We start from the raw sequence: 12,018 nt of genomic DNA, 5'->3' as shown, positions 1-12,018 counted from the left end.
CCTGTTGTTCTCTGGGATATGTAGTCTTCTTCTGTGGACTGCACATTCAATAGAAGTATCCATACTTTACATGATGTTATGATGTGGAATACTGATAGCAAAATTACAAAATTACAAAACCATGACATAGGTGAATAAACCTGAATAATCCCTGTAGGAGTTGTGGGCTGTGAGGAGCCTATACTGAAGCAATGAGTGTGAGGAGGAAGAAGAAGCAAAGAAACCATCACTAACTTATTGTAACTCTGTCTTCCATGATACCTACCTACACCACTCCAGGACAGAGTAGAGGAGTCTGGAGTAAAGGACTAAAGGTAAACCAAGGAAAGGAGGAGGAAAGATGCTGTTTTTGTATGATTTCCTTCTTCATATCTACTTGAATATTTTAATCGGCAATTAAAATTTTAATTAATTAATTAATTAGAATTAATTTTCCTCAACTTAAGTCAGTTTTGTCTGCGACAGTAATTGACACAAAATCTGCCTCACCTCTTGCTAGGCAGAGAGAAACTTGATGTGGTTCAACAAGGGCAAGTACAAAGTACTACATGTAGGGAGATAATGGAGAGGAGCTCTGCAGAGGACCTGGATGTTCTGGTGGACAACAGGTTGGTCATGAGCCAGCAGTGTGCCCTCATGTCCCAAAAGGTGAATGGTACTCAGGGGTGCATTAAAAAGAGCATGGCCAGCAGGTTGAAGGAAGTAATCCTCCTCCCCTACTCCTCTACTCTGCCCTGGTTAGGCCACGTCTAGAGTATTTTGTCCAGTTCTAGGCTCCTCAGTTAAAGAAAAGCAGGGAACTTCTAGCAAGAATCCAGCAAAGGGCCGCAAAGGTGGTTCGAATCATAGAATCACCAAAGTTGGAAAAGACCTCCAGAATCATCTAGTCCAACAGTCCACCGACTAACAGTACTCCCCCATTAAAACATGCCCCTCACTACCACATCTAAATGTTTCTAATAATGTTTCATCTAAATGTCACCTCCAGGGATGGTGATTCAACCACCTCTCTGGGAAGCATGCTCCAATCTCTGACTGCTCTTTTGGAGGAGAAATTTTTCTTAATATCCAACTTAAACCTCCCCTGGTGCAATTTTAGGCTTTTTCCTCTCATCCTGTCTCTAGTTATGTAGGAGAAGCAGCCAACCTCCACCTCCCCACAGACTCCTTTCAGGTAGTTATGGAGAAAACAGTAAGGTCTCCTCTAAGCTTCCTCTTCTCCAGACCAAATAATCCCAGTTCCCTCAGACACTCTTCAGACTGTGCTCCAGACTCTTCACAGCTTCTCCAGACACACTCCAGGGCTTCAATGCCTTTTTTGTAGGGAGGGGCCTAAAATTGAATGCAGTACTCAAGGTACAGCCTAACCAGAGCTGAGTACAGGGGGATTATCAGCTCCCTGGTCTATTTCTGACACAAGCCAGGATGCCATTGGCCTTCTTGTCTACCTGGGCACTTGCTGGTTCACATTCAGCTATCAGGCTACCGTCACCCCAAGCCCATTTCCTCTACACAGTCTTCCAGTCATTCTGACCCAAGCCTGTAACATTGTCTGGGGCTCTTGCGGCCAAAGTGCAGACCTGGCACTCAGTCCTGCACTTGGTTGAACTTCATCACATTGGCCTCAGCGCGGCTATTCAGCCTGTCCAGATTCCACTGTAGGGCATTCCTATGCTCAGGCAGGGTGACATTTCCCCCCAGCTTTGTGCCATCTGCAACTGAGGCTATACTTAAACTCCTTGTCTAGGTCATCAGTAAAGATACTACATAGAACAGACCCCAGAACCAACTTCTGGGGAGCACCACTCATGACCAGTCATCAGCTGCATTTAACACAACTTACCACTACTCTCTAGACCCAGCTGTCCAGCCAGTTTTTTACTCAGCAAAGAGTGTATCTGTCTGAGCCACAGGCTGCCAGCTTCTCCAGTAGAAGGAAAATATGGAATGCTTCACAAATTTGCATGTCATCCTTGTGCAGGGGACACTCTAATCTTCCATGTATTGTTCCAGTTTTACTGTATGTGCTGCCTAAGCAAACAGTCTGGAGCATCTCACTTAAGAGGAAAGACTGTGGGACTGTTCCATCTGAAGAAGAAACATCTGAGAGGTGATCTCATAGCTTCGTAAATATCTAAGGTGCGGAAGTCAAGTTTATGGGTTGGACTCTTCTGCGGTATGCAGCTATAGAACAAGGGGCAGAGGTAAGAAACTGGAACACAGGAAGTTCCATACTATCACAAGATAAACATCTTTTCTGTGAGATTGACAGTACTTTGGAGTAGGCTGCCCAGAGAGATTGTGGAGTGTCCTTCTCTGGAGTTATTCAAGACTGATCTGTATGCCTACATGTGCAATCTGCTGTAGGAAACCTACTTAAGCAGGTGAGTTGGATTCTGTTCTCTAGAGATCCCTTCCAACTTATAGAATTCTGTGATTCTGTGACCCATGAGCATCCTCATTCCTGTTTTTCTGACTTTCTGCTTGTCCTTCAGCTAAGCCCTTCAAAGCATCTTTAACTTTGTAACTAAAGCAGTCTGAATGACATAGTGGGTTTTAATTCAGACACTGAAGCATGCCAGAAACTATACAACATGTTATAATTTCCATAATTAAACTTAAATTGCTTTCACAAGTATTCTTAGAAATATTCTTATGTCAAGTAACCTACTGTAGAGAAAAAAGGCCTAATTATGTGATCAGTGGATCGTAATAATTTGGCCTCATGCATGCAGAATGTTCTGCCCACATGAAACGGATAACAAGGTTTTTAGTTTGATATACAGTAATAAATATTAATGTTTATTCTAAACATTTAGATATTATTTTCTCTGTAATCATGCTTGATTTCTGTATTTTTCTTAGTATTTTCTTGTAAAAAAATGCTTTTTATGAAACCCTATATATATCACAGAATCACAGAATGACCCGGGTTGGAAGGGACCTCAAGGATCATGTAGTTCCAACCTCCCTGCCTGGCAGGGCCACCAAACATACACCTTTTCTAGATCAGGTTGTCCAGGGCCCCGTCCAACCTGGTCTTGAACCTCCAAGGACGGGGCTTCCACAACCTCCCTGGGCAGCCTGTTCCAGGGCCTAACCACTCTCCTAGTGAAGAAATATATATATTAATATATTAATATATATATTAAAGTGAAATTCATGTGCATCACTTTGAAGTCCAGTTACAATTGACTTTACTAAAATAAAATTATTACAGTTTTTTGCATGTAATAAATAATTTCTGCAATTTCTCTTTTGGAGAATAAATTTTTCCTAATATCCAACCTGGACAAATATTACTTCTGTGAGACTCATCATGGACTGCAGTACTATGTACTTTTCCAAATGAAGCTCTCTCTTGCCTTTCAGCTGACTCTCCAAATTTATTGCTGAGCACATTACTATATGATATGGGATATCCCATTGGTCAGTTTGCAATAGTGATTCTCCCAGCTCCTTTTGTATCTCTAGTCCCAAGCCAGCTTGAGAAGATGAAAAAGCCCTGATTTAGTAACCACTGCTCAGCAACAACTAAAAAACATCGGTGTCATATCAACATAGCTTTTTTCTTGTAAATCCAAAACATGGCATCATACCAGCCACTATGAACAAAATTATCTTAGTCAAAACCAGAACAATAACCATTCCCTTATTCCATACCATGTACAACATGCTCAGGCCCCACACTTTCCAATACATACCAATTAATTACCACCTTTCCTGTCTTTCAGTACTAAAACACAGGTATCATTTTCTTTTTGGGGCATCCCTGTAAAACATCAGTTAAATTTAAAATTTTTCTATGACTGGGCTCCATCTGTCTTAGCAGTCCTTCAGGACAGGAAAGAGGATGTGTTATGATGGATTTTTGCAGTTCTGGTTCCATCACCATTGCACTTTGCTTGTTACCATCAGAATTCATTCTTTGTTCATCTGTGTGAATCTAACTGTAAGTCCATCAATATGACATATAGAAACCATGCTAATGATGATCTACAGCATTATATAGCAATTAACATCATACAATTCAAATTATTGGCTGTTCTCGCCCAACATCAAATTGCCTTGAGGTACATATTGAACTTATCCACTCTTCTGCATTACTCACCAAGTGCATCCAAGTCCTTGAATAAAGCCAATCCCACTGATAGGCTTGCCTTTTTCTGAGTCTCTGCAAATTGTTGTGTAGGATATACATCAGCCTGTCATCTTTGACTCTTTCCCATAATCTCACAGGACCCCTCAGTGAACAAGGCATACTGCTTCTCATTCTCTGGTAGTTTATTATACAGTGGGAACTCTTCAGCATGCAACATTTCTTTGACTGGCAATATTCCAAAATCTTTGCCTTCAGCCAGTCCATAATCACTTCTAAGATTCCTGGATGACTGTGATTCCCTGCTCCAGCTTGTTTTGTGATCAGTGTGATCCACTTACCCCATATAGCATCAGCTCCATGATGTGTGCAGCGACCCTCTCTTTGACCATTCAGCCCAGCATTGGCAGCTGGGTGCCAAAAGGAGCTGTACTTCAGTAAACTTCTGAACTAGCTCAGACCCCTTAGTATGCTGTCAGTCTCTTTTTCATTTGAAGTATAGTAGGCATCCTCTGTATCCTCTTCTTCAAAACCTCAAGTTTCTCCTGGAGCTTTCTGCCAGAGACTCCAAGTGGGGCCAATTTATGGTGTGAAGAATAGCTTTTACTTTTATTCTGCTTGGACTGGCGCAAGCTACTTTGTCAAGGTGTAGACTAAAATATCTCCTTCAGGGTGAGAATGTAATATGTATTTCAATTGCTGATTTTTAAATTCTTCTTTTCAAAATTTTTAATGCACCTTTCCCCTTAAAAAAAATAAAATAAAAAAGAAGGCATAATTCAATGAGCTAACTGAAAATGAAATAATTTTACTTTTGTAATACTTATTATTATTATTATTATTATCATTATTCTTTTAAAAGGGGATCATTCTATTATTAGTTTTACAAAAAGCCAACCAAGCAAGTGAATTATAGTGATCATCTTCTGAGGCCAATCCAGACCAACATGAAGAAACATGATAATGGTGTAAAGTCACATTCTTATTTTTTCTTTTTTTTAACACATATGTGAGTTGAAGTTAGTGGGGTATTTTTGTGAATATTCTGTGGGTATATTTTCAAAAAGAAAGAGTGCACTGACCACCTGCAGCAGCAACATTTTGTGACATTTGGAGACACTGCACTAAGCAAGCTTATTTCAGCTGGTCACTGACTCACAGAGGCCACATAATCGATTACTGTTAGCATGGTGCAACAGGGGAGGCCTTTGCTATAGTGACTGATGTCTTGTCACTAGAGCAGGGGGCCTGCCTGCTCATCTCTGACAGAACTCCTCCTACTGCTATCTGCAAGCTGTATAGCGCACAAGCAATGGGCTCTGTCTGGCTGTAAACATCCGGGCCCTGGAAGATCTCCAATTCTGGAACAATGGGGCTGCATTCCTTGGCCTTTCTGTGTAGGAAGCTGGTTAATTCACTGCTTCAGATGACTATATAATAAAGTTTTATGTCCAAACTCTGGATAACAGGCTTAAATGTTGTCAGTAGCAACATCTAACATCTCTATCTCTATCATCTCTCTCTCTCTCTCTCTCTCTCTATCTCTATCTCTATCTCTATCTCTATCTCTATCTATCTCTATCTCTATCTCTATCTCTATCTCTATCTATCTCTATCTATCATCTATCTATCTATCTATCTATCTATCTATCTATCTATCTATCTATCTATCTATCTATCTATCTATCTATCTATTCTCTATCTCTATCCATATCTATATCTTCTATATATCTATATCTATATCTATACCTATATCTATATCTTTATCTATATCTATATCTATCTATATATCTGTCTATATCTATATCTATATCTATATCTATATCTATATCTATATCTATATCTATATCTATATCTATATCTATATCTATATCTATATCTATATCTATATATCTATACCATCATCTATATCATCATCTATATCATCATCTATCTATCATCTATCTATATAAGATTATAAAAATATGTAGCTTTCTGATAGAACACCCATGCAAACTTTTTTTCAGTCTCACTGGAAATTGAGGAAGATCACTTACATTTGAAAAGGCTTAAGTAATACAGAGGAAGGAAAGAAAGACCATTACAAAAAGTAAGTATTTTGTAAAAGAACATACCAGTATGTTCATAACCAATGCTATATCTATCTAAAGCAAGGGTGGAGGAGAAGACCCAGGAAAACACAGATCTGTTAGTTTAAGCACAATCTTAGGACAAGTTATGGAGAAGACAGTCCTGTGGGATGTCAAAAGGCAGTAAAAGCACAACGCTGTGGTCAGGTGTGGTCAGCAAGTGTTCATCAAAGTAAAGTTCTGCATAAGTAATTTAATCTCTTTCTACAATAAGGTCATACACTTTGTGGGTAAAGGGTAGACAGTGAATATAATCCTCCTGCATTTTAGAAAGGTCTTTGATAAACATATCTCACAGCATACTCCTGGACAAATTGTCCAATGAACATGTGATACAAATAGATTCATGCTAGGCTGTTGGCCAGTCACTGCCAGTGTTCCTCATTTCTCAGTTCCAGGACCAATCCTGTTAAATATTTATATCAGTAATCTGGATTCAGGATTGGAATAAATCCTCAGAAGATTTGCTAATCATACTAGTCTATGAGATGCTGTTGGCTTCATGAAAGGATGAGAGGCTTTGCAGAGAGATATAGATAGGTTGGAGCACTTGGCACTTGACAGCATAGTGAAGTTCAGCAAAAGAAAGTGCTGGGTTCTGCACCTGAGATGGAGCAATACCAGATACAGACTGGGAGATGGGTGGCTGTAGAGTAGCTCAGCAGAAGGGATGTGTGAGTGCTGGTGGCAACAGGCTCCGTGTGCCTAGGCAGCCAAGAAGCAGACCACGTGTTGGAGTACATTAAAGACAGTGCAGTCAACTGATCAAAAGAGGTGATTTGCTTGTTGTTGATGCAATTTTACCTTGAATATGGTGTGCGGTTCAGGGTTCCACAATATAAAAATGATGTTAAGTTATTTTAATGCTCATAGTGGGCAACAGAACTGGAAAAAGGAAGGTATATTCTATGAGGAAAGTTTGAAGACACTTGGTTTGTCATGCCTGAAGAAAAGGAGCCCAAGAGGTGACCTCACTGCTCTCTACAAATACTTGAGGAGGAGAAGTGTACAGGAGGGTCTGGGCTCTTTTCCCTGGTACTGATAACAGGACATATTAAATTACTGCACCAGGGAAGGCTCAGAGAGGGCATTAGGTTGAATTACTTTATTTGAGGGTGCTCAGAAATTGGAACAGGCTTCCTAATGAGGTGGTTGATGCCTCATGCTTGTCAGAATTCAGTAAGCATTTGAATAATGCTCTTAATAATCTGTTTTAACTATTCATTAGAACTGAAGTGGTCAGGCAATTGAACTCAATATATATATATTTTTCTTTGCTGTTCTGTTCCATTCCATTCTATTGTAGTTTTCAACAGATCAGTGGAAATTCCTTTAAAATTATCAGAAAATCAAAAGTGAATATCTTTGGGAAAATGCACTGGTATATTAAATATAGTAAATGCTAAGTCATAGCAAATAATAGATATAAACCTCCCTGAAACCTCCATGTCACAGCACCCTAGAAAACCAAATGATGAGAAATGTTTATTTGAAATTATTAAATTAAAAGAATATGATAGTGTCCTGGGCAACCTGATCTAGTGGGTAGCAACCCTGCTCATGGCAAGGAGGTTGGAACTGGATGGTCTTTAAGTCCCTTCCACCTCAAGCCATTCAGTGCTTCTATGAAATTTTTAAAATACCAGAAATATAGGCTTCCTAGACTATTAAAACTGATACTGTCTTAGCAAAGTTAACAAACATCTACCAGTGATGCACTTTCCTTACATTTATAAATCCTGATATTGTGTCTAAATTATTTATTAGATAAGTGAAGAGCTTAAATGAGAGAGCAGTTTTGAGAAAGTGGAATAATCAGTATTTCTTTCAAAATATAGACTAGTAGCTAAACCCCCAAGGTGAGATTTAGAACAGCCATATTTCCTACATTTAATTATCTCATAGCATATCTCCATTTTTAGGATTTACTAAGTCACATGTTTTAAAGAAAGTATTGATGCAGGCTACTGTCTGCAAATCTGTTCAAGAAGGCGTTTGTAACTGTTGTGCTGGGAATAAAAATTAAAGCTACAAATAGTACTATAATGCTGATTCCTCTTAGGATCCAAACAGACAGTCAGTAGCTGCAGAGGCTGGCTCTTCTTCGTCTCTAATTGTGCTTCTAACAAGAGTCCAGCATATTTCCACTACGCAGTGTACCCATTAGGGAGCAGGTGTTCTTTGCTGCTAGGTGTAGTGTAACTGGGGAACTGTCAGTATCACAGGAGAAAAAAAGAAAATAAAAAAAATAAATAGCAAGACTATCAACTGTTTCAGCTGTTTTGTGTTTTAATCAGAAAAAACAAAAGGCATTTTATTCCTTTGTTGGGGGTGAGAGGTTTTGTATGTCTGAGCAGTCTAACACATTTTTTTTTTTGTAGGTTTTTTTGAGGAAGGGCTAGATTAAGCACAGCCTGTTCCCTTCATAGAAATGTCAGAAATGTCACTACTGCATTTGTCATTTTCTTACAGTGTGTCAGCTTCTGCAGGTAACTGCAATGCTCTGCTCTTCACAGAGGAGTGAGCACTACTAGAAGGGATAGTACAAGATGAAGATTGCTGTCCTCTCCCATTTCTTCTCAATTAATAACATTATGATTATTTTATGTTAATGCATATATATTTATTAGCATTTTATTATAATGAAGTCTCTTAAATGTAGCAGAAGGACAGCATCTTGTACCTCAGGAACTGAAAGACGAAAGACATAACAATTACATGAAAACAATACAGTGCAAGAGTGAGACTCATAAAGGGGAAAGTGGGGAGTGCCAAACAATTATGTGTTCCAGAAGAGTAAAGATTCTTCACCATATGATTTTGTGGCACGGCAAAGAAGTCTGAGTCTTTTTGGTTTACTACCCCTGTAAAATGCAAAGTAAATTCAAACCAATAGGATATGTAGTACAAAAGTTTAGTATATTTAGTAGTGAAATAACTACTAAATCTTGTTTGTTTGTTTGTTTGTTTATTTGTTTTTTTCTATGGTAATACAGGCTATTAATATGTGGCCTACTACTCTGGTTGAAAAATCTAATTAGCTGTCAAAACATATTAAAAAAAAAAAAAAAGGCTCCTCAACTGAGATTTAGGAAACTCAACAGATATCTGCATAGAGAAGACAAAAGCAACAAAGTCCTGTTTAAGCATTTTGGAAGGGATAAACTATAATGTAGTTTATTTGTTTGTATGCATATTTGTTTGACTTCTCTGAATATCTGCAGTTCATTCCATGTGAACTTTAGAATAAATTTAAAGCACTTAAGTTCCCCAGGAGCATGGCGCCCATATAGGTAACTATCATTGTAATTTCATTTTTGGATGAAATTGATAATAAATAATCTCTGAGGTTGGGTTTAATTCTTCAAAGGAAAGGTTTACTATTCCTTTCAAGCTGTAAGCAACTAGGTCTTCACCTGAACTATCAAACTAATGGTCTGCTTTAAGTTATTTTGCCTCTCTACAGCCCATGGTAATAAGGACTTTTCTGTTTTATCAGGACATTTATTTTAACCACTGAAAAATAAAAAATGTGTTATTTACTCTCCAATGTTTCTTTTTTCTCTTCAAGGCAAGATTCACACTGACTTGGAGGACAGCTTTAGTGCAAGTTGACCCAAACTACTATTTCTGCTTCATACCACAAAAGAAATGACTAAGAACAGTTTGAAAATAAAACAAAACAAAACAAAACATATCAACTGGGATTTGGAGAAATGAAACTTAGGTGATTGTTATTCACATTATGCTTAAAAAAAATAAATAAGAGAAAAAAAGATCTGATACCTGCAACATGTGTTAGATGGATTTACCTTTCACAGAACTGTAGTGCTCATAATGGTATTATGAAGTGGTTGTAGAGGATATGGCTCAAAAACACCTTGCTTATAAAGCAGTGACCCTGGATTCTTCAAATCAGACTTAAAATTACTCATATCAATCAACAAAAAAACTACAGTGAGATTTTTTTTTTCTTAAATTTTTTGGGAACCTATATTCATTCTAGTTGTACTCATGGAATGGGAATTGGCGGTATAAATTATTGTAGTAAACATTAAAAACTTATAAAACAGTCCTTTGTACTAACAATATATGTGAGTTTAGAAATGTTATCAGTCTGTTTCAAGTACACACTGTCATATTCTGTTAACTGGGATACTTGTTAGAAAGAATATAGCATAAAACCTTCCTTCTAAAATCTGGATTCAAATAAGTAACAGTTTTGGAGTGACTGTAATTTGAAAAATACTTAGTGTTTCTGTTTAATGCTCTTTTAACTACATGTTTTCCAATTGCACTTCTTTAATGGTTCTTGATTGCTTTGTTAAAAGCAATATATTTTATTTTTTCCAGTTAAATATTCTCCTTTAAATAAAACAATTGATCAAATAAATCAACATAAAAATGTTCCTTTGTCAAGAATACACAAATTTCTCATATAATTTGGTCAGAGGTGAACAAAACTTGGTCAGGTGGTGGTTATTACCTTCAGATGAGTGCACAGCAAAGCTGAGGAACAAAAATTAGGTTTTAATGAAAAAGAAGTAATTCCACAAGAAGATTTCAGTCTTTATACATTCAAATTCTATTCTAGTGATAAATCTTCTTTTATATCAAAATATATGCAGAACATTCAAAAAATGAAATCTGTAGTCCACAAAATAATTGATGCTAGAAGTTGTCAGAGAAGAGGTGACTGACCTCCTCTGTGCTTAGCAACATCCCTTAGCAACAACAGATTATTAGCACATATCACTAAATAGGAGAGAATCGTAGGCAACCAAATGATAATCATTTTAGCACTGAATGAGAGGTGCATGATCCTTAAAGACTTTTCCTTCTTTTTTCTTTCATTTTTATGTTTTTATCGAGTCATAATTCATCTAGAGTAGTCATAGTCAGTGTTTGTTTTGTTTTGTTTTGTTTTCTTAATATGTAGGGTTTTTTTTTGTTGTTGTTTTTGTGGGGTTTTTTTTGGTTTTTTTTTAAATGCATATTTTTGGTTGTGGTTCCTTGTGTTTACACATATATCAATAAATAATATCTAAACTGTTCTGTGGGTTTTTAAATTTTTTTTTATTTTTTTGCAACCATGTCCTCCGTGGCACTCTACAATCATTACCTCATTTATGGGATTAAGCCATACTGATTTCATTTCAGACTCTAGAATGTCTGAATAAAAAACAATCAAAATAAAAATGATATGCTTCATTTTTTATCTGTTCTTGAAAATTTTATGTTAAACATCTACATACATTCAGGAGTTGCAGAATTTGTAACAGTTTCCTGCAATAAAAAAAAAGGAAGTGTTTGCAGTTGTGAAAAGAAAACCTGGTTTTAATGCAACTTGAAGACATCATGGAATTCGTTTTGCTCATAGCTTACCAGGTAGAAACAGCAGTCAAAAAATGTTGTAGAGGATTTTCCTGAGTGGCCTTGAACTGATAATTTGGAATAGAGCTGAGTGCAAGTAGGGCTGTGTCACTCAGCCTCAGCAAGGGCAGATGCATCAGGGTCCATGATTGGCTAGAATGTACTAAGTCCAGAGAGAGGCTAACAGCCAACCTTGAAAGTGTTCACTCTGCTCCCCACTGCACAGCCTAACAGAATTTCTCTTTTATCATATATAGATTTTCTGATGAGTAGGGTCACTCTTTAACTATTTTGGGAAAAATTGAATCTATCCACCATCTGCCTTTTGCTTTGTTTCTGTAATAAAATTTATTTTTTTAAATCGAGTATGGTGAATTCACTGCTAGTTGCTTTCCAATTTGAAGAAAAATCCTCTGC

General features: G+C 37.3%; 1 long non-coding RNA gene and 1 other non-coding gene across 2 annotated transcripts; one reads left to right on the top strand and one right to left on the bottom strand.

Annotated features, from left to right (window-relative positions):
• Positions 1 to 1,936: 1,936 nt before the first annotated feature.
• LOC116652800 lies at positions 1,937 to 2,041 on the bottom strand. Its single transcript, XR_004306020.1, has one exon. It is a non-coding gene; the product is annotated as a U6 spliceosomal RNA (small nuclear RNA).
• Positions 2,042 to 2,295: 254 nt separating this feature from the next.
• On the top strand, positions 2,296 to 11,018 carry LOC107324176. The gene is made up of 3 exons (XR_001559424.2): positions 2,296 to 2,384; positions 6,106 to 6,188; positions 9,800 to 11,018. It is a non-coding gene; the product is annotated as an uncharacterized LOC107324176 (long non-coding RNA).
• The last annotated feature ends 1,000 nt before the right edge of the window (positions 11,019 to 12,018 follow it).

This window comes from Coturnix japonica, chromosome 1, assembly GCF_001577835.2.
Source record: "Coturnix japonica isolate 7356 chromosome 1, Coturnix japonica 2.1, whole genome shotgun sequence".
Lineage (NCBI taxonomy): Eukaryota > Metazoa > Chordata > Aves > Galliformes > Phasianidae > Coturnix > Coturnix japonica.
This window is presented reverse-complemented; position numbering and strand designations above follow the sequence as displayed.